This window comes from Empidonax traillii, unplaced genomic scaffold (assembly GCF_003031625.1).
Source record: "Empidonax traillii isolate 1590-97213 ecotype Southwest subspecies unplaced genomic scaffold, ASM303162v1 scaffold39:size2480183, whole genome shotgun sequence".
NCBI classification, from domain to species: domain Eukaryota; kingdom Metazoa; phylum Chordata; class Aves; order Passeriformes; family Tyrannidae; genus Empidonax; species Empidonax traillii.
In genome coordinates this window covers 1,582,295-1,603,008 of record NW_020955232.1, presented here as the reverse complement: position 1 = coordinate 1,603,008, position 20,714 = coordinate 1,582,295, and the positions used below count along the sequence as shown (strand labels likewise).

The 20,714-nt window shown below is 39.8% G+C and overlaps 2 protein-coding genes across 6 annotated transcripts in view; one reads left to right on the top strand and one right to left on the bottom strand.

The window, feature by feature from the left end:
• The window catches only part of CUNH7orf50 (chromosome unknown C7orf50 homolog), a 114,507-nt gene that overhangs the window by 42,358 nt on the left and 51,435 nt on the right, over window positions 1–20,714 (top strand). The gene's annotated exons all lie outside the window — the stretch shown is intronic.
• Window positions 1–20,714, bottom strand: part of GPR146 (G protein-coupled receptor 146) — a 45,167-nt gene that overhangs the window by 3,815 nt on the left and 20,638 nt on the right. The window contains exon 1 of one of the 4 annotated variants that reach the window (XM_027878217.1): window positions 10,576–10,808. The exons of 1 other annotated variant lie outside the window; for it this stretch is intronic. The gene's annotated coding sequence lies outside the window, so the exon portion shown is untranslated. Of the gene's footprint in view, window positions 1–1,305; window positions 1,611–1,706; window positions 2,433–10,575; window positions 10,809–20,714 lie in introns of those variants that run through there. 2 more of the 4 variants (XM_027878216.1, XM_027878218.1) reach the window with 2 other exon arrangements.

The window sequence follows — 20,714 nt, the reverse complement described above, 5'->3', positions numbered from 1 at the left end:
GAGTTTATGCAGCAGGTGATTTCCTGTGTACCCTGACACTGTCACACACTCCTGTGGTTTTTTGTGTGTTTCCCTTTCAGCACATGTGGAAAAGTGTAAGCACACATACCTGCATTCCTTCCAGATGGAGAACAAGATTTAATCAAATCCCCAATAAACATTGTGCAATGAAAATGAATCTTACTAGACAACATGCTATACTCCATGAACCATATGGCTGAATTACAGTGTGGGGTTTGTAAGCATATGAATGCATCTCTCTAGTGCTAATTCTTTGACACTTCAGCCACAGTACAGAATTTGTCCCCAAATCATGTCAACTTTCATGATTTATTTCCCATTGCAGTTGTTTTGTGTACATTTTCCTTCTAAATACCATAAGCTGTGCCAGAAATCAGGCTAAAAATACAGTCATTTTAGCTGGGCAAGCAAATTTTTATTCCATTGTCCTGTGTTGGCTTTCCTCAGAGAAGTGACTTCTGTGGCAGCAGCACCAGCTGCAGTTCTGTTGTTTTCAAAGCCTTTTTTCACCTTTGTGGGAAAACTTACTTTTTTTGTTCATTTCGTTCATTTTCTCAGTTCAGTTCTTTAGCTACAGTGCTGTATATGAATGGACTGTATCATATCTTTATGTTGTCTTTCCATCCTCATACTATTTTTGAGCACTGAAAACAACCCAGTTTGTTTTCAGGAAGCATCTGCTGTTTCAAGTTTTCAAGAAAGAAAAAGCAAAGCTGTTTTTTGCGCAGTTGAAGGGAACCAAAACTGCATTGAACTGTTGTGACTTGATTCAAGCAAAGCAACAGACTGGAACTAGATATTGCAAATATATGCATTATGGTGAGTGCAAGGGTGACTAAGCACAGGCATGGATACAATCACGTAATTCCATTATGTAGGTTTATCCTTAAGCATGTAGCTTTGATTACTCCAGACTGAATTACATCAGCCACAGAATAACTTGCCTGTATATTGTCTCAGAAGATCAACAGTCTTTGCTACCACACTTTGTATTTTACAAAGCAGGGGGATGTCTGGTTTCACAAGTGTTTTTAGTAATTACCCCTTTTTTTTTTACGTAGTTAAACGCAATCCTGTTTTAATGACAGAAATGGCAGGTGATTCTTTGTGTTAAATAGTAATCTGACGAAAATGACAATATTTACGTCTGAAATGAGCAAAAATAAAATCCAAAATAAAAATACACTCTTAAGAAATTTGATCCAAAGTTGATGACTTCTAAGTTACCAGGCGAGGTATTTTTGCCACTAATGCCGAAATCACCCATGTCTAATGGTCACTCACCAGCGAAGGCACTGAACCTGTTCTCTGTGCTGTGCAGGCCCAGCTCAGCATTTCTCACCCAGCCGTCTCTTGTGCCATCTTTAAAGGCAGTTTTGCCGTCACAGTTTTACCGTGTCTGGGTAAAGCCCCTGCGATGCCTGAACGCAGCTTGACTCGCTCGGTCGGAGCTGACCCCCTTCCCTCTCCGGTCACCGGGAGCTCTGCAGTCCCAGGTTGACTCAGTTGCATAAGTGAACGCTGCAGCCTCTTGTTTACAGTGGCCTGACTCAGCCGGCCGCCGCACTCCCCGGGTTCTCCCTGCTTTTAGACGCGGGATCAGGTTGAAAATGAAAGCCCGCGGTGGGAAGGGAGCGGGGAGCGCTCCGCGCCCGCCGTTCCCACGGCGCTCCGGAGCCTCTTACCTTCCCTTCACATTCGCATTCCTCCCAGCCGCATTCCCGAGGAAAGGAGCCGGCCGCCAGGCCCCGGCGTGCTTCTCCTTGGGAACATGGTGCTGGCCGTGCCAGCGCCCGGCTGGGCGCTGCTGCCTGCGCTGCACTTGTTTTTTGCTCTGGAAGTTACTCACGAGTTTCTGCTTGGCTTGGCAGCCGCCTGGCCCCTCCCTTTCCCTGTTTACAGCCAGTTTCAAAGAAGTGAGAGGGCTCCGCTCGGAGCCGTGTTGGATCCGGCTCGCTTTGTGGTCTCTGGGTTTCAGATTTGCTCCTTAAAATACACGGGGCTGCCGGAGCGCGCAGGTTTGTCGTGGTGGTGTCGTCGGCGCTGGGGGTCTCTGGGGACGCTGGAGAGGCTGTGCCGTTCCCTGCAACTGCAATCAACAGCCCCCGGTTCAAGAGCGTGGGGTTTATTTTTAACCCGGGACGAGAATGTGTAGCTTTGAGGTTTCGGTTTTATAGGCAATATATCCTGAACAATCAGTATTTAAAAATTCCCGTGTACTACAAAGTGCACAGGTGCTTGTGGTGCTGGCAGACGGGAGCCAGCTTGTAATACAAGGTAGGAAGAAAAGTTTCTGAGTGTTTAATTTGAATTTGGAGATTGTTTTGGTGCTGTGAAAAGGCATTACGACATGACCCTCATTTTGGGATGGTATTATGGGGTTCAGTTCTGCTTCCTTTTTAAAAAAGTTGATTACTCTCACGAGTATTTGCATGTCACAGTTAGTAGATGTAAGTGTATATATTTTCCACAATTTTAAAATGGATCATTTCTTGAAAGAGTTTTTGAACTGTGGGTTGATAATTTATCCCGTTCTGGCTTTTGTGGTTGTTCCGTTGTTTATATGGAAACTCCTTGAACTAATGAAATAAAGTTAGTACCTTTGAAGTTTGTTTTTAACTGATATCACCAATCAAAACAGTGTTGCCTTTCTTTTTCAAAATATTTTGTCATATATTTAGAAATTCTGAGGCTTTATTCCATAGCAAATAAACACCAGTGTAAAACTTCTTCATGGAAAATTAAGCAGGTGTTTATGGAATAAATATGAGAAAAGCACTAAAAATGGTTACTGAGTTTGAGTTCCTCTATCTGACTGCAGTTTGGGTTCGATTTTTTTAGCTAAGGTCTGCCTGTGCTGCTTGGTTTGTATTTAAAGGTTCATTATGAGTATGTAAAACCACTGCAAGTCCCAAATGGCAGAAAATTCCTATGGTCCTGTTGGATACATTGTCCACAGACAGAATTGTGTATGGGCTGTGGATGACTCCATGTTATAAACTGTGGCATCAAGTGTTTGTTGCCCCAAAACTTTAGAAGTACTTTAATCATCAGAAGTTGACTGGAGAAACAGCAAAGTAGGAAAGGTATTTGTGTAGAAATACTTTTAGAGTGCTGATACTTGGCTGAAAGCCAATTTCTTTACACTCCATTAAAGCTGAAGGTGGTTTTATTTAGATACAAATTTGCATGAGGTACTTAAGAAAAGACTTCTTACAACACAGCACGAAAAGTTGAGAGTACTTTGTGGCAAAGATTATTTTAGAAAAGATGCATGAAATGAACTTTAATTAATGAGAAAGAAACAAAGTGCTGCTCGGTTCTATTACAGAGTCCATAGCTGCAGTCAAGTTTTTTCAGACATTTTCATTCATAATGCAGCACTAAGTTGCAGAGCAGGTTGGGTCACAGTTTGAAGCATGACCATTCTACACTCGGATTGTTTTGTTTGACTTAAAGACCCCAAACCTTTATCCAGCTGCAGCACTGTCTCTTTGCTCTGCAGTTTTGTTTTGTTTTTGGTTTTTTTTGTTTTGTTTTGTTTATACAATAAATGGCTTGTCTAACTGCTCTGTTATCATCTATATGTGAGGTAGCTATGTAGAGCTTTGCTGGACAGCACAGGTTTGCTTCAGATCTAGACGTAGAAAACTAAAAATCTTGGCCAGAAAACTAAAAATCTTGGCTGCATATATACATAAACCATGACCCTCATGAGGGTTTGAAAGTTTTTGAAAGTGTCATGCTAAATATTACTTATGGATTAATTCTTAAAACTTTAAATAAAGGATGATCAATATTTCTGGAAAATAACAAACCTGCAAATAGTTGTACCTCAAGGGGAATACTCTCTGAACTCTCAAGTGTGAGAGAATGAAGTGTCACACTGCTGTTATGTCTCAGCCTGGGTAACATGACATTTCTTTAGGCTTACTAGGTTGTATACATACCATAGGTATTAACAGAAAACTTACTGACTGGATATACAGAAAAGTAAAACTAGATTGTCCAGGTTAGATTTGAGGGGCAAGAAAATGCAGCAGTGTAGGCAAGTAGGTTTCAGAATATATTTTCCTCATGCAACTGCTGTGTTGGTGCTGTTTATAATATAATGATGCAGCTCAGATAAAATGCTTTTAACATGAGTAGAGAAGAAAATCCTGCTTGATACTGGGGGCTGGGCTGAAAAACAGGCCCCTTCCAACCCTATCATTTTATGTCTTTGTGGCGCAACCATTGACCAGTTTGGCGGGTGGTAAGTTTATAATTGATATCGACTCCGTTTGTAACGTGGTTAGTTCAGGGCAACATAAGGTGAAAGAAGGCACAACAAAGTAATAACTGATACAAAATAGCATTGAATATAAGTCTGTCTTGGATGCTTAAAAAGGAACAAATTAAAAAGCAAGAGTAGGTCAATTGGAAGAGAGGGAGCAAGGAGCTGGCCACCCTCACAGGTGAAGTCATAGAAGAGCATGGTCCCACTGATTTCACCCTTCATTAGGCTCAGGTTTTAGAAAACCCTCTCACTTTGCAGTATAACTTGCTTTAGTAGTGGCATAACAATAATTAAAAACAAAACCCAACAAAACCTTTGACTCATACAACCCAACTCTTGCCTACTCCTGCTTCCTTCTGCACAATTTGAGTGCCCATTTCAACCTTTATAGCTTATTGCCTCCCCTTGGGCCAGCATTGTTCTTTCTATCCAGGCATAAATTCTTACGTACATATCCCAGTTTCTTAAATAAAGCCTTGCATTTCCTCTGCCTGGCTCTTGCTTTCCTCTTTATCTCCCCCTGATGACTCCTTTACGGTTACAGTTGCACCTCCCACCATTATTTGCTCATATGACACACATACAGATCATATCCGACTTACAACAGTTTCCAAGTACTCTTTCGCTTCTTTTGTTATTTTCCTGTAGGACATCCCAGACTTTTCTTAGGCATGTTGAGTCAACAGAAAAAAATACCTTCTCAAGAACTGTAAGGGTGCATTTCTGTTGCACGTGGGATGAGTACAGAGATACCCATGTTTCTGAAACTGTTCTTTGCCCTTTGCTTTGCTCACCCTTTGAGGTTGCTCACTCTGCTTTTCCAGAAATTCTGACTTTATTTTGTCTTCAGGGCACTTAAAAGCTTAGCTCCTTCCTGTGGGCCACCCTCTCACTTGCTGGGTGACCTTTTTTATTGTTCCACATACGTTGGCAACCTCTGTCACTTGTTTATCCTTTCATTCTGTAAGCACCATCTTTGTGGTAAATCATCTGCATAGCAGCTACCTGGTCCTTCAGATCCCACTTGTGCCATGATAATCTGCCTACTGTCCCTGGCCTCTTGGGAACCTAAATAGATGCACTTTTTTTCCCCTGTTTTGATGTTTTGGTGTTGTTGCTAAATATATAATATTATAAGGTAAAACTATTAACGTAACTGTTAACATTGTCAGCTGCACACTTTGTTTCTATTTAGATTGTTCAGCTCTTAGGAATCTGAGTTCATGTAAGGCCATGTCAGAAGTAAGTCTCTGCAAATTGCTGTCATAGGTCACTAAGCATCAACAAATGAGTTCAGATGTTCTTTTGGTTGGAAAGAAAGAGGAAAACTTGATTTTAGGTTACGGCAACTGTTATTTAAGATGGGCATCTTCTGTAAGGTTAGAGCTACAGGACTTTCTTCTGTTTTCAGAGTTCATAGGAGATTGCTCAGAACAATCTGTATCCATCAGAAATGGATAACTGTATTGCTTCGGTTTCTGCAGGGGTTAACTCTGTAAACTCAACCGTGTTTTGATAAGTTCTCTCAGTGTTCCAGTATCAGATGAGTGTGACTGGTCTCCTGCTCCACCTCTTCCCGCCTCCAGCTTTATCACTGAATTCTGTAAGAGCCTCTATATGGAAAACATGACATATGGTTTCATTTTTAGAGTTTACGTGCAGCAAAAAAGAATTCACCTTAGAGTGAACAGTGCAGCTCTTAATACATCATGTAAGGCTTCACTGCTGCAAATAGTGAAATACCTTATTTTTGTGCAGTTCTTCAGATGAGGATTCCATCAAACAGAATGGATTTATGAAATGGTTACCTCTATTCATCTAAAGGCAGCTTCACTGCCTGGGTTCCTGAAATGAGATAGAATTTTGAGATGCCCAAATAGCCACTAGATAATTTAAAAAAAAAAAACAACAAACCCTGAGTCACATGCAAAACAAAGCCCCTGTAATTTTTCTAGTATTCATATTCGCTTCCAGTAACTTACAGTGTATTAAATAACAAGAATAATTTGAATGAATGTCGTATTAGAAAATCAGCTTATGTAAGGTGCTTTGAGTTCTGGATTTTATAAAGTTGTCCAGTTGGAATACAAGAAGTGACAGCTTTTAACCATCAGCAGAGTACACAGCATTCAGAGTGCTGAACAGCCAGTTAGCACTGCTGCAGTTCTGGGCTGTGTTGTCAGAGTCCTTAGAAGCTGATTTTGATGCAGCTATCCTCCTTTAAAACTAAGTGGCAACAAGCATAAATAAAATTCAGCATCGAGGTGATTGAGAGTTGCTATTTATATAAATTAATTTTTTTAACTGAGCCACAGAAACCAAATTAAAAAATACAATTTCAGTTTCTTGGAGAGCACACAAGAAAATATTTTCATTCAGTTTAAAAGTGAATGCAAGTTGCAGAATCTTTTCGTATGAAATAACTCAGTGGATCTAACAAGGGTTACATGGACCTTCTGAAGGCTGAGGTTGTGATGCTGATGTGATGAGCAGCTGGGACTTGGTAAATTTACAGAGTAGACACATTTTGTCCCACTGTTTTTAGTTAAAGTAGTACATTTATTCTGTTTTAAGGAATTGAATACACTAGGTGGGCAATATCATTAACGAATCTTTCTTAAATGATGATCATCAATGTTTAATTAGACGGGGTTTTGCCCCCTGTATGTACAGACACTTAAACTGGAGGGCAACAAGTCAATTAAGACTGGTTTGAGGGGAAAATTGTTTATGACACTTATATGTTCCTTTTTTTATATAAAAACCATCAGATCATGAAGACTAATTTAAAACTTTCTGCTAAGGCCTTTTTATTATTTGGCAAAATATAAGATTATGGGGCAGTTTTATGATAAAATTGTTTCTTTAGATAATTTCTTTAAATCATGGGTGCCACATTTGCACCTCTTACAAGATAGCAAGTGCCCAGATTTCTGCATTTCCAGCATTTTGGAGTTGCTCAGGTTCCAGGTAAGGAATGTCTGTACTTCTGGTTTATGTAAATCAGCTTCACTCCAGTAAAGAAGAAAGATTCTCGCCAATCAAAATTAATGCAAATTATGCCACTTCTAGGCATTGCAGACTGAATTTATTCCAGGAAAAGAGTGTCAGAGGTGCATGGACTGTGCTGGAATTACTCTGTAAATGAGCTGGCACGGTGAGCTGGCAGGGTGGAAACAGCAGCTCTTATCTTCCCCCACTGTTTGTCAGCTCAAGGCTCGTGGCAGGGAACACTGCTGAAATTTGGCAGCATGGAAACATTCCCCAAAGATATTTTAGTGCCAGTTGCAAAGACTGACAGGAGGCACAGATGGTACTTTTCCTGGAAACTATAATATAATGCTGTTTCCTATTAGAAACGTCGGTGAAAGCTGACCCAGTGACTTATCAGCAAGACATCACATTGGCTGTGTAGGAAACTGTTGTGGAACAGACTCTGACTGCAGGGACCAGGTTTCCAGTAAATGCAGAAAAATTGACATAGTCCTGTATCAGATAACATATACAGGAATTGGTATGAAACCGGTTTGAGTTTTAGAGTTTGAAGGGAAAAATCAACCCTCAGCAGAGTTGCACTAAGGCTGAAATGACTTCAAAATTTGTCACATCCGTTGGAGATAAACATATCTTTCTGTTAATTGTCAGCAAGCCCGAGACATCTTGTTCCTGACACTCCTGTGGCTTTTAATTTCCACTGCTTGGTAAAGGAAATAGCATTTTCTAGCTGCCTCCTGGATGAACTTGAATAATAATTACTGATTACATCTTATTCCATTTATAATGTCTGAAAAAAATCTTATAACTTTACATTCTAGGGGGTCCTAGTATAACATTAATGCTGATCTAAGGGTGGTTATTATTAGACTGTAAGATTTGGAGAAGGGGCTTGAAATGAATTGAGGCATCTTACAGATGTGAATGGGCTCTGACTTGTCCATGTATTGCTTGTCGTGTGTCATTCCTCATTCCACTTGGTCAGTGACAGGGTTTTTTAACCCTTAGTCATCAAAATTTTCTTCTAATAAACTTGATTTCCTACAGGGCTCCCCACTGCAGCCATATGTATATATGAAACCTGAAAAAGCCAGGAATAACCTTTAGCACCTTCTGTTCTGGGATACTGGCAAAGGGTTTGACAGGTTTAAGTATTTGATGATTTGAGTCCTTGGCCATCCTTTCACAGGTCTGTGGGTGTGGATACTTCCTTAGATACTCTCAATGGGTGTTGTTTTTCCAGCCCAGTATGAGGCTAGGAAAATGTTTCCAAGGGCAGATATACTCAAGTATTACTGGGGGAAGAAAAGTGCAAAGGAGTCTGAGACCTCTCTATACCAGGACTCTTTAAATCTAAAGCTTCCAACTTCAAAAACATCTGTACCTGTAGCCATCTGTAACCCACATTGTATCCATTCCACTCTACTTTGGAAAGCCGTTAGGGTTTGTACAAATTCCTGGGACTACAGCCAAGTAAATGGCATGGAAATAAATACTAGTGCTTACTAATTGCAGTGTATTGTATTGATTCACATGTTGTACAGCAATCACTTCTTTAAAAAAATGTGAACAGATTTTTTTTGTAGAGATTTTTTAGTGTCCTTGGTAGGTAACAAAGCTACTTGAAAAGTCTTGCACACCCCAGGAAGCCAGCACGACTTCTGTAGCAGATTTGTTACTGCAGGAGCCTCAGTATATAAAATTATATTGGGTTTGCATGGCAAGGTTTTGGGAAGGTGTTCAGTTCTATTTCTCATTACTCTTCTCTAATTTGATTGGTAATAAATTTTTCTGTAAGTTGAGTCTGTTCTGCTCAGGATGGTGAGTAATCTCTCCCTGTCCTTCTCTTGACCCACGAGACTTTAGTTATATTTTCTCTCCCTTGTCCAGCTGACTGGGGAGCAAGAGAGTGGCTTTAGTGGGCACCTGGTGTCGAGCCAGCCCACCTCAAAAATAAATATGTAATCTGCTTCCTCCTGTGCTAATGAGTGGAAGCCTGAGGAGTAATTAGTTTGTCAGAGAGCCAGTTTCTCAGTAATGATTGATAAATGGGTGTTTTTGCAGAGCCCACACAGGCACTGGGTGCTTATGAACAGTAAAGCACAGTTTGCAGGGAGGTCAGTGGAGCCTGCTAGTCTGTCCTCAGTTAAATGAGCCGTACTTCTTGTAGCTGTTGAGGAAAGTATGTAGAATATTCTGATAATCTCTTATCTGATGTTCAGAGCCTACATACGGGAGTTCAGATGAATCATTCTGAGGTGCAGATCACAAACATTGATGTCCACTTGAATCACTTTGTCCAGACACTTGATTAGCTTTTTTGCATCATTTCAGAATCAGTCCAGCTTCTGTAGAAATCCATGGAATTCTGCTCGGACTGAACTGACGGGGCCAGTCAAACACATGACGGATGTGATGCTGGCATGACAAATAGGGTGCTGCCTTTTGTGCTGCTTTAGCATTTGTATAAGAACAGCAGAAAGGTCAGCTGAGTGAGCCCTAAGGGAAAGTGGGTGTTCTGCTACATACAGTAGAAAACAGATTTGCAAATATCGCGATGATTAGTGTAGTTAAAAATGCTTATGGAGGCTCAAAAGGCCAGCAGTTGTTCTGCTCATTCAATGCTTCTGCTGAAAGCAGATAGGAAATTTTTGGTGCTTTGTAGTTTGCCTTTGGCTTACCTTCTTTTATAATATAAATGAAAATGCAACTTAATTGTGATTAATTAATTAGTTACTGATGTGTCTTTTTATCTGCTTTGCAGTAGTATTTCACAGTATAGTTTGCTCTATGTTTATTACTGTGCTACAAATAAAAGATTCACAAGGATCTCACTTTCATTGAGAACTTTTTTCTCTATTAAAGACTAACTGAATTAACTTTTGATCAATTCCTCTGCTATACTTCTGCTCCAATACTGCTTATAGATTTAATATACAGGAACATCTAGATCTTGTATGTTCAGAACGATTAATAAAAAAAGTAAAAAGCACATTGTCATTACATAAACAGTAAGTGAGAAATCCAGCCTAATGTGCATGAAAACTGATATGCATAAGAGAAGCTACTGCAACTTTCTTTCGGCCAACCAGATAAAAGTGGGAGCATGAAAAATTCAAACCATAATGTTTTTCCTAAAGAACTGTTATCTAAAAACCAAACATTGTTTTCTAACGATGGCGCTAATCATTTTCATCAATCTGAGCTTTATATCTATTAATGCAAATTGTTTCTAGGCTCTTAAAAAACCCGAAATCTAAAAGAAGTGCTGAAAACCTCACCTGGTAGGCTCTGCCTCGCTGTCCCTTGGCGGCCGGCAGAAACATTCTGCCCCTCAAGTCGGACCCTTTCCCAAGTGAGCTCAGCAGAAACTCCAGTCTCTCATTTCTCTGGCAGGAGTAAACAATGGGAGAGCTGGGGCAGCGACGCTGAGGCCACGGCGCTGCCCTCGGCGGTGGCACCAGACTCTGGACACATGTGACCGCCCTGCACATACGTGCACATAATCCCTTAAGCCTCGGCCGCACGCGCTTATTGGCGCCGCAGGCTCCTGCAAAAACAGGGGCCTGATCCTGCCATGGGGGCAGCCCTGTGCCCCCTGACCCTGGTTGCGAAAGGGGTTTGGAGAGGTCTCTTTTTTTGGAAGGGACAAAGTGGAAGGAGGTGCTGCGGTTTCGGGGGACGGTTGAGCCTTTTGGTGCCGTTACATAACGGGAGACAAACAGCGGCCGCATCAAACCGGGAGAGCTTTGATGCAGCAAAGGCTTTTTACTCTGCAAAGCTGTGCATGTTAACAGGGCAACAGACCCGGAGCAAAATAAGCCAAGATGGCAAAAACATTACGTTAGTAATTTCTGATTTTCTTTAGGGCTGCTCATCACAGCTGTGTTTGCCAGGAGTCAGATCCCTTCCCACCTCCGAAGCACAGCGCTGTTTAGCAGAAGCCTGTAACATCCACTTGGCCTCTGGAGAGTTTAGACAGTAACCAACATTAGGCCTGAAAAAGAGCCAGTGTGTGCTTTAAAAAGTACTTTGCTGTAAACCTCAGAATTCTTTTAAGCACTCAGAAAGAACATTTTAATTGTGTGTGTGTGTGGGGGGGGAACATGTAAGGAAAATGCTACTGGTCTATTATCTTAGTTTAATGAGATGGTAGGTAAATGTAAATTCTTTCCATTTGAATAGAAGGTGTGTAATATCATGATTCTCTCTACTTAGCTTGAATACAAATAGTCCTTAAATAATTTGCCTTTTTAAACTGTAATGTAAAATTAATTTATGTGTTTTCCTTCCTCCCCAAAGCAGTAAAATGTAATATATGATTTTACTTATCAACCAAAAAGGAGTTGATCCATAAAACGAAAGAAGAATTTGTCATTCATGTTAGCATGAATGTTAGTGTATTTTCTTTTATGTATGTAATATAAATGTGTTTTCTTATTTTATACCATTAGTTGCTTATTTTTATTCTTACAGTATCTTAGAGTCTAAAACTTACCATAGGACTGTAAGACAGATTCTAAGACACCTGAGAACTTTTTGAGTGTCAGTATTTATGATCTAAGTATTTGCTTAGTTCAGTTATTTTTTTGTTGTTGTTCCTATTGGCTAAGGTTCTATTGTTCATATTAAAGTCCCCCAAGTCTCAATTTACAACCTCTGTAACACAGAGGCTCTGTTTGTAGGTCCCAAGTTAGCCTTTCCATTAGATTTTCCATTGTTGGAGATTGGTCAAATTACTAAATAAACAAATACTTCTTTAATCTCAGAAGTAAAATTTCTTTGAGGAGACAATGTGGGGTAGCCGAGGATTATGCTTTTTTTCCGTTTTGTGGGTGGTTTTTTGTTTTGTTTTTGTTTGTTGTTGGTGTTTTGTTTTTGTTTTGTTTTTTGGTTTGGTTTGGTTTGGTTTTTATAGTTTGTAGTATTTCATACTTATCACTCATTTGGATAAGCTGTTATGTATGGTTTGTATTTTGAAACACAGAGAAAAAAAAAGCAAGCTGTGTTGATTTACATTTGATAAAATACCAGTGACAGTTGGGTGTGGAGTTGAAGGTGAAGTGTGCTTTCCTTTTGAAATTCAGACCTCATAAACTTTAGCGTATGGGCTTTTTGCAGGAGAAGAATGCGGGGATTGGGAGATGGAATAGCACTCCTTTGGTCTCCAGGGAGAGCAGAAGGCAATAATATGGCTCCTTCAAGTCTGCTGCTCTCTGGGTTTTATAGAGGCAACTGCTTGTTCTTATAGACCCCACCAGTCCATCACTTATTTCAGTTTGCAGTGCCCACCACCTAATACTTTTTCCATTATCCTGGTTGGGTTTGTCTAGCAGACTTTCCTGAGGTTTGTTTGAGTGTAGAGATACATGATCCCCGACACAATTAATCTGTGTAACTACAGCTTGTAGTGACACGTGGTAGTTGATCATCTGTAGAAACTTGGGGTAGTTGTGGGGCAGAGGGGACCGATGTGCTTTGACCATAAAGGTTCAACTTCTAATAATATCCATACTTGTAGAACTTGCCCAGGTATTTCTTGTGTTTTCCTTCCTTCCCAAAGCAGTAAAGTTTAATATATGCTTTTACCTATCAACTGAAAAGGAGATTAACCCTAAAATGAATTAAGAATCTGTGGGCAGGCCCATGGATGTGGCTTTTTTCTGAGACTGGGTCCTGGCCAGGCAGCTGCAAGGGAACTGGGGGAAACGGCAAACAGACTTGTTTGAGGTTTACTTTAGTGACTTATTTTTTAACTCTGCCTCACTGCAAAGTCAGCAAGCACCAGCCTCGATGAAGGTGGAGCCTCTTCTGTGATCTGTCAGGAAAATTAGCCCAAACTTAAAACACCTTTAAACACAAGCCAGATATTTTTGCTGTGCACGTGGTAGAAATTCAGCGGGATAGGACTCTGGTATGAGCGTGACACACACTCAGCGCCTAATGCACTTTTTCTTTGCCACCGGTAAGCAGCAGGGATCTCTGAAGCCTTGGGGGTTTATTCACATGTTTAATTTGTTTCAGGGTACTGTTGCTATTGGCTTGATTAATGCGCTGAATTAAATATGGCATTTCCCTCTCCATCTTCCCCCAAGTATGGTTCTCATTGCTGATGGTTCTGCAAAGTTAATGCACAGCCTTAAAGTTCATAATTATAGGTAACTTTGTTAATGTGAAAGTGGGATGTGAGCAGTGCAGGTTTTTGTTTACAGAATGATCTGTAGTGGTTCAGGTGATGAAGTCACCCTGACACACTGATATGAACTCATAGACAATTCTAGTAGTATTTTTTATTTAGAGAAGCTAAATATGACAAAAATTAGGTTCTGCTCAATTTTGTTTGACAGTATAGTGACTTTCAGAAGTTCATCTTTTAGAAGTGCTCTAAGCAGTAACTTAGGTTAAGGCAGAGTTAGTGATTCAGGTTGATCAAACAAATCACAACCTTAAAGTGAAAGTAGTTATTTAGGACTGTGGTTGCCAGAGTATTATTTTTATGAGCTGAAGTGGTTTTGTTGAAGCATCAATACAACATTAGTGAATTAGTGGGTGTGTTTGAGCCCTTTATACCCATGTGTAAAGTGTCTATAAAGAGCAGTTATTCATATAAAGGACTATCAGAAATATTTCTCGGTATAATTTTATCTTAAGCTGGTACCTTCAAAGGAACACAAACAGTTGGTGGTACCTGATAAAGAGACTGTGGTGTGGGCAAAAATCTCGTTCATCCCATGCAATGAGGCCAGTCCCCACTGACATTTCTTCTTATTTTTCAGTACTGTTGTTTTAAGTGTAAAGCAAGGTGTCATATTAATGAGATTCATTCAGGACTGTTTATTTCTGTTTTATCTTCGTATGAATATCCAACAAGTTCATATTTGGTCATAACAAGTCCAAAAAGGCTTTGGTAATTATGTAAAAAATTGAAATTGAATGTGCAAATCAGTTGAAGCAAACAAGACTTATTTGCAAATTTTAGATTAGTTGCTTTAGAACTGCCTTTTAAATGGGCACAGCTTTTGAGTCCCTTTCATTTTTCATCTACTACAATATTGCAGGCTGTAAGAACTTTGATGGAAAACTTTAAAAAGGCGACCACAATTGTACCAGTGCTGCAACTCCATTAATCATACATTCATTCTTCAGAACCAGCATCTCTGGTTTGAGAAATTCACCCCGCTCTCCCTGAGGGCTGTTCCAAAGGAGAGCTCTGCTGGCACTCGCTGCAGCACCTGGATGCACCACGGCCCTGGCACAGCCTCCCTTCTGCTGAGGGCTGGGTGTCCAGGTGGGACCACAAAGCTAAGGGGCACTGCAGTGCACTCAAGCTGCTGAGACAGGTCAGTGTTCCTCTCCTTGTGCCCCCTCCCTCGTGACAGGAGTGGGAACCTCCTCCCTCGCAGCTCCTTGCTCTGCTGACGTGACTCGGGATCCTCATGTGGTTTTAGGGAAAATCCCTTGGCCTGCTAACCCAGCTAATTCAAAGGAGCTTTCCCAAAGTAAGCTTTACCGAGCTTGTGGTTCATGTCAGTAGCATGCCTTTTATTTATTTATTTGGAAAAGACCATGATTCTGTTTCAAAATACAGTTCTGTGCTTAAAACATCAGAAAAAACTTATAGTTGCATACAAATACAAGTGATATTAATCAGCAAGGTAAGAATATTGGTGCCTTTCCTAGTCAGTAGGCTTTTTAACTTGGGCTCCTTTATATTTGACCCTGATCTGTATGGCCAAGCTGCTGGAATTCCGTTAGGTCATTGCCTGGGTGGATGTATCAGAGACATTTTCTGCTGTGTCTGTGTGCATCTTTTGTCTCTGCACACTTTGGATAATTTTATTAGCTACTGTTTGAAAATGTCATTAGACATCAAATCAGTTTATTTAGCTATTGTGGGCTAATCCAAACATACAGAATATAATACACAGCTCCTGACTTTTTCCTGTTACCAGCAGCCCTTTCCTTTGCAGACCTCAGGTGGCGGGGATGGAGGAAGGACTTTAACCCTGTGGGTATATTTTAGGAAGGCCACAGGACAGGCTGAAGGCACTCCAGCTCACTTGGCAGCATAGCAGAAACAGGAGAGGAAACAGATGTATAAGAAGAGGAAAGAAGTCCAGGGCATTCCTGTTCTCCCTAATAAATGCTTGGGTGCAGTCTCCCCACCTTTCGACCCTTTAAAGAAGTTGGAAAGGAGTGAGTTTACCTGCTCAAGGCTGTGGTTAATGAGCAGGATTTCACAACCAGCTGACCATGAAGCACTACCAGTTTCTGAATCCATTTGACTGAACATTACTTCTTTAAATCTTCCAGATTTTGGGGGAAATTCTTGCATGAAAATCTTTGAAGATGAGGTTGCATGTTTATAGAACTGTTTCTTCTAAAGGATATGGAGAATGGAAGTGGAGTTAAAACACCTTTTCCTCCAGCTGTCCATTTTACTACTGCCACTTTTGATCTATGCTCATATGAAGATACAATTTATTAATAAATCTCTACCCCAAGAGGTATTTTGATAGCATAAATCTATTGTATTTGTTGTTAGTAGCAATTTTTAAAGGGAGGGAAAAAAAACAGAGGAAGAATGCAATAAAAATGTTGACCTCAGTTGGACTACTTGTACTATGAGAAAATGAGATAATTATGGCTATAAAATGCTGTGCCCAAAGAATGAAAATAAACAACAGAAAGAGCCAGTACAGTAGGACAGATTCACTGAAATATTTTCTCTGTAATAATTCTAAATCATGTGTGCTTTTTTTTTTTTTTTTTTTTTTTTTTTTTTTTTTTTTTTTTTTTTTTTTTTTTTTTTTTTTTTTTTTTTTTAGTAAAGGACTAAAACTTGTCCTGGAAAGTGTTTGGCAGCAGTGCAAGAGGATGGTTTATAAACATTTCACACCAGGAAAATATTTGGAAACCAATAAAGTGATGTTTTGCCACTACTGTTATAAGCAGCAATAGATGCATTTGTTTGTTGCATTAGAGCCATCTGGCAGGTTAGTGGTCCATTTATCTATTACCAGACAATCATTCCATATAATTTTAGGCCAAATCTTCTTTTGAGGAAAAAAACCCATGATTAAAATAAAGCATGTCAGAGCAAAGGGTTAAAGCATCAGTTAAATACAGCACAATAACAATGCAAATAACATTGCATCTAGTATCTAGATTTTAGAAAGAATTTTCCTTTAGGCTAAATGGTTTCCTTAGATTGTTCATGTGTTGCACAAACCATATCAGACCAGTCTGTAAAGTTCAGCATTTTCTCCAGTGTCTAAAATCCTACTACAAAGAGTCCTTGCGGCTGAGAGTCTGACACCAAGTAGAAATAAAAGACTGAAATAATAACACCACTAAATTGGTTTAATTAATTGTATGTTTCTGTACTTAAGCTTTTGAAGGGTGGAAAGTATTGCTTTAAAGACTACCTACAAAACTGGTGAATGAGCAGCCTCTCAGGGTGCCACTTCAAAGAGAAACACCCAAAAGAGCAACAGAAGGGAAGTTGCTTTTGAATTCTCTCAGTTCCTCCTGGCAGCCCAGGGCTCACAAAGGGAAACATCCCAGAAATGGTTATTTTCTTTTGTGTTTGTTAGTTACATAAGCAGCTCCCGGCAAATAAAGCTGGAGGTGGAGCAGCTGCACAAAGATCCACTTCATAACCTGTGCCTGCCACAGCTGCCAAAAGAATCTCACCTGAATTTAGGAGTTTTTCCTTCCTGGCTAAGGGAGATTTCTTACACTGTCTGCAGACAGCCTGACAAAGTTCAGGAGGCAGATGCAGCTTTTGGTTGCACTGGTGGATATTTTGAGATTTGTGCCTTTGCATTGACTCCAGATTTATCCCTTACTGCCGAAGCTCTCAAATAGATCTTGGTTTCCACCATTTTTTATTTTCCAGATTTCTCTGTATGCAATATTGCTGTAGTTAATTCTAAAGAAATAGAAAAAATTATCTGAAAATGTGAAACCTGGATTTTACAAGAGTGCTCAGTCTTTCCTTTAGGATCAGCTGAAGCATCAAGAATTGTGCTTTCACGTTAATCATCCTACGCCATCTTTACCTTTGCAGCCGTGTTGTAGCTTCCATAAACCAGCATCCAGGATGCAGGCTGGTGCTTTATTACTGCAGATAACAGCCCTGGCTGTTGTGCTCTTTGCCTCCATGTCCTCCATCCTTCCTCCACCCTCTGCATGCCACGCACCGACCGTCAGCTGGCGGATCGCTGCCTCTGTCTCCCTCATTAGTTCCTTCCCACAGCTCTATAATGGCCTGGTCCTGGCTGTGGGACTTCAGTTTGTGATTTACTAGTTATAAAATTCTGGGATTATGTGTGTGCTCTTTCACTGTCTTCAAGTGTCAGCTGTAACACCACTGCGGGGATGTTACAGTGCCATCATTTAAAGGATGATTAGGAGACCAGGCTGAGAGCAGCTACTGCTGATGATATAAGAGGTAAAAAGGATTGAGAGAATTTATACATCTGGCAGTTCTAGCCATTTTTTACACTTACTTTATGTGAAATTAGACCTGGAAAGGAGGGACTTGTAATAAATATGAAATTCTAAAATGTTATCCATGCCCAACTTCTACAAACTTTATAAGCATTACCTCTGTATGAATTAAAAGTCAGTTCATGTACTCCAGAGCAGCAAATATTGTCAGACAATGTGTAATGGAAATTTATAAAAGCCAATATTTAACATCTTGAAATGAGAAGCATCCAGGATAACTTCTGAAATCACTTGAATTCAGTGTATATTACAACAAAATATGAAGGTAAATATTAAGGTTTTTCCATCAGATGTCTTTAAATTAATCTTTGGATTTCCTTTAAAAAAAGAAAATGAAGAACCTTTGAGTAGTGGAGGGACAGGGTGCTTCTCATATTGCTTGCACCCTGAAGTATGGCATGGAGAGAAAAATTACTTAGAAATCCATTTCTGTGTTTAAACTCTAGTTATTTGAGTCCAGAATGCTTTTAAATTTCCTGGTTTAGGCCTTGATACTGCAAATTAACTTTGGGTAGTTAGATGCATAGAGAGAGGCAGACCAAAACCCCACTGAAATGAATAGGTCTTGTGTGCCTGGGGTTCTGTCTCATAGGGCTGTTTGCAAGGAGTGTGTGTGTTTATTTTTGAAGTGTTTCAGAATGCTTTTCCCAGCTAAGTATGTGACGTTCCATAAATGACAGATGAGTAGTAGCAAACTTCAAACCCTCTTACAGAGTAGCTTTCCTTGGCTTTGTTTAGGGAGATCTCTTTGATTCTGCCTGTATTTAAAGTGCGCTGCTGGGTAACCGTGGAACATCCATCTGCTTAAACCAAATTCAAAGAGTATCACGAACTGACACCTGCTTAGGTCTTTAATTAAAAGTGGTTTAATCTCTAACAATCTCTACATACATAAGCAGAAAGTATCTGTGTTTCATGTGCACTTTGAACTGCCATTCATTTAGAAATCAAAGATTTGTAAATGAAACACAGTACACCAGACATGATGATGTTTGACTGGAATCTCTTCTTGTTGGCATAGCCTAGTTTTCCTGATGCTGTCAGCCCCCAGGAATACATTCTTATTAAAAATTATGTATAGAGGGGGAAAATATAAAAAGAAGGCTATCTTTAGAAAGTGTGTGTATCAACTGCATAAAAAAATGTATTTAAAATAGGCAAATATATACAGTGGGACATGTGGTGGAGAATTGCTCCTCCTTGAAAGGGTCAGCAGAAGGAATACTGTTTGTATTTCCAGATGTATGGACCCTATAGAAAGAGATTTATTTTCTGTATTTTTCTCAACTATGTGAATTTTGCTGGCCTAATATGTCTTAAAATTAAAGACTGATCTTAGTTTAGTTAATGTACATTCTTGTTAGTTCATATTCTCTTTCTCAAATCTCCCATCTTTCCTCCTCCAAAATGAGCATGGTCTCATCTGACAGGGAGACTCAAACTGAGTTAGGGAATAACGAACACAGTCCTCAATTTGTAACAGGAAAGAAGCTGATAGGGAGAGAGAGAATTAAGGTTCACGGTAATACAGAATTGAGTATGAAGAGGACACACAGCAGGAAGGATGTCGGGGCAAGCTGGAGACAGGAAGCTCCATGGTGATGAGTGGAGAGGAGTAAATTGGCAAGGAGACATGGATAATGCAAGAGGGCCTGGCATGGCTGTGGAGGGAAAGGTGGCACATGTACCAAGAAAGTGGGGTGGGACAGGGGGATGTGAGGGAATCCCTAGTTCATGCAGTGAGCTGAGAAGTGAGTAAACCTTTTGACATGCTCATCTTGTCTACCTTGAACCGCTGCAGTGTCTGTGTTACGTATGAGTTGAGTTTGCTCCTGGAAAGGAGATGAACATTCCTTGAAAAAATTTCAGAGCTGATCTTCAGAGAGTACAATTTTAAAGGCATTTTCTTTTGATTTACTTTTGACCTCCTGCAGAGCTCACAAAACTCATTTTGGGTAAATTAAGATGGCACAAAGAATTCTAGATTGATTTAAATATGGGTAGTTGGGCTTTCAGGATGGAGACTTAAATTCTGAAATGTTAGGTGTCTGGTTTTTGCTTTGTTTAGATTTTTAGAAATTTTCTTTTCCCCCTATACTAAGGTTTCTTTATATTGCTAGTTTTGAAGTATTTGGGATATTGTCAAGGTCACTGTCACCTGTTGTTTATAAGTGCATTTGTATTTTCTGGGACTAGTTTATACCACGATACAAAGAATCCAATGTGACAATAAAAAGGTCAGGATGCTTCACCCTAAGAAAGATTAGTCTTAGTGTCTCTAGAAGCTGCATTCAGGGAAAGACTGAAGAGATAATGTAAAAAAGAAAGTCTTAATTGTGGCACAGGTATTTCACTCAAGTTCATTCTTACTCAGTATATCCTTTCTGGTTTTATACATAGTCTCTAAGATTAGTGTGGTTGAGTATATTGAAAGTAATAAAAAACAGACACAGAAAAATTGTTGCATGTTTAAAAAAAATCATAAAATGAAAGAGGAAGTGCATCATTTATTATAACACCATGTAGTCTAATGAAAAACATACTGCAGGCTGGAAATTTGTTAAGAGCTGCACTCAAAAAGTTTCCACTCCCAAAAAATGCCTTGGGGCCTCTGGCTGTAAGCCTGTGGCTAAAGAGGCCCTATGGTAAACTGACATAAAAAATAAGTTCTCCATAAACAGTCAGCTCCTGTTTCACAATAGTTGGAAAGAAGTTTTTGAAAAGTGTTACCTATTGATGCTGACTGTACTTTATCAAAGTAAAAGGGAGGCCACGCATTTATGACTGGAATGTTAAATTGGGAATTAAACGCTGGGGAGGTGGACACTGGGCACCAATATGTTACGTTCACTGTACTTAGGAGAACATGAAAAAGATGAGGAGACTTGCTGAGCGCAACAGAACA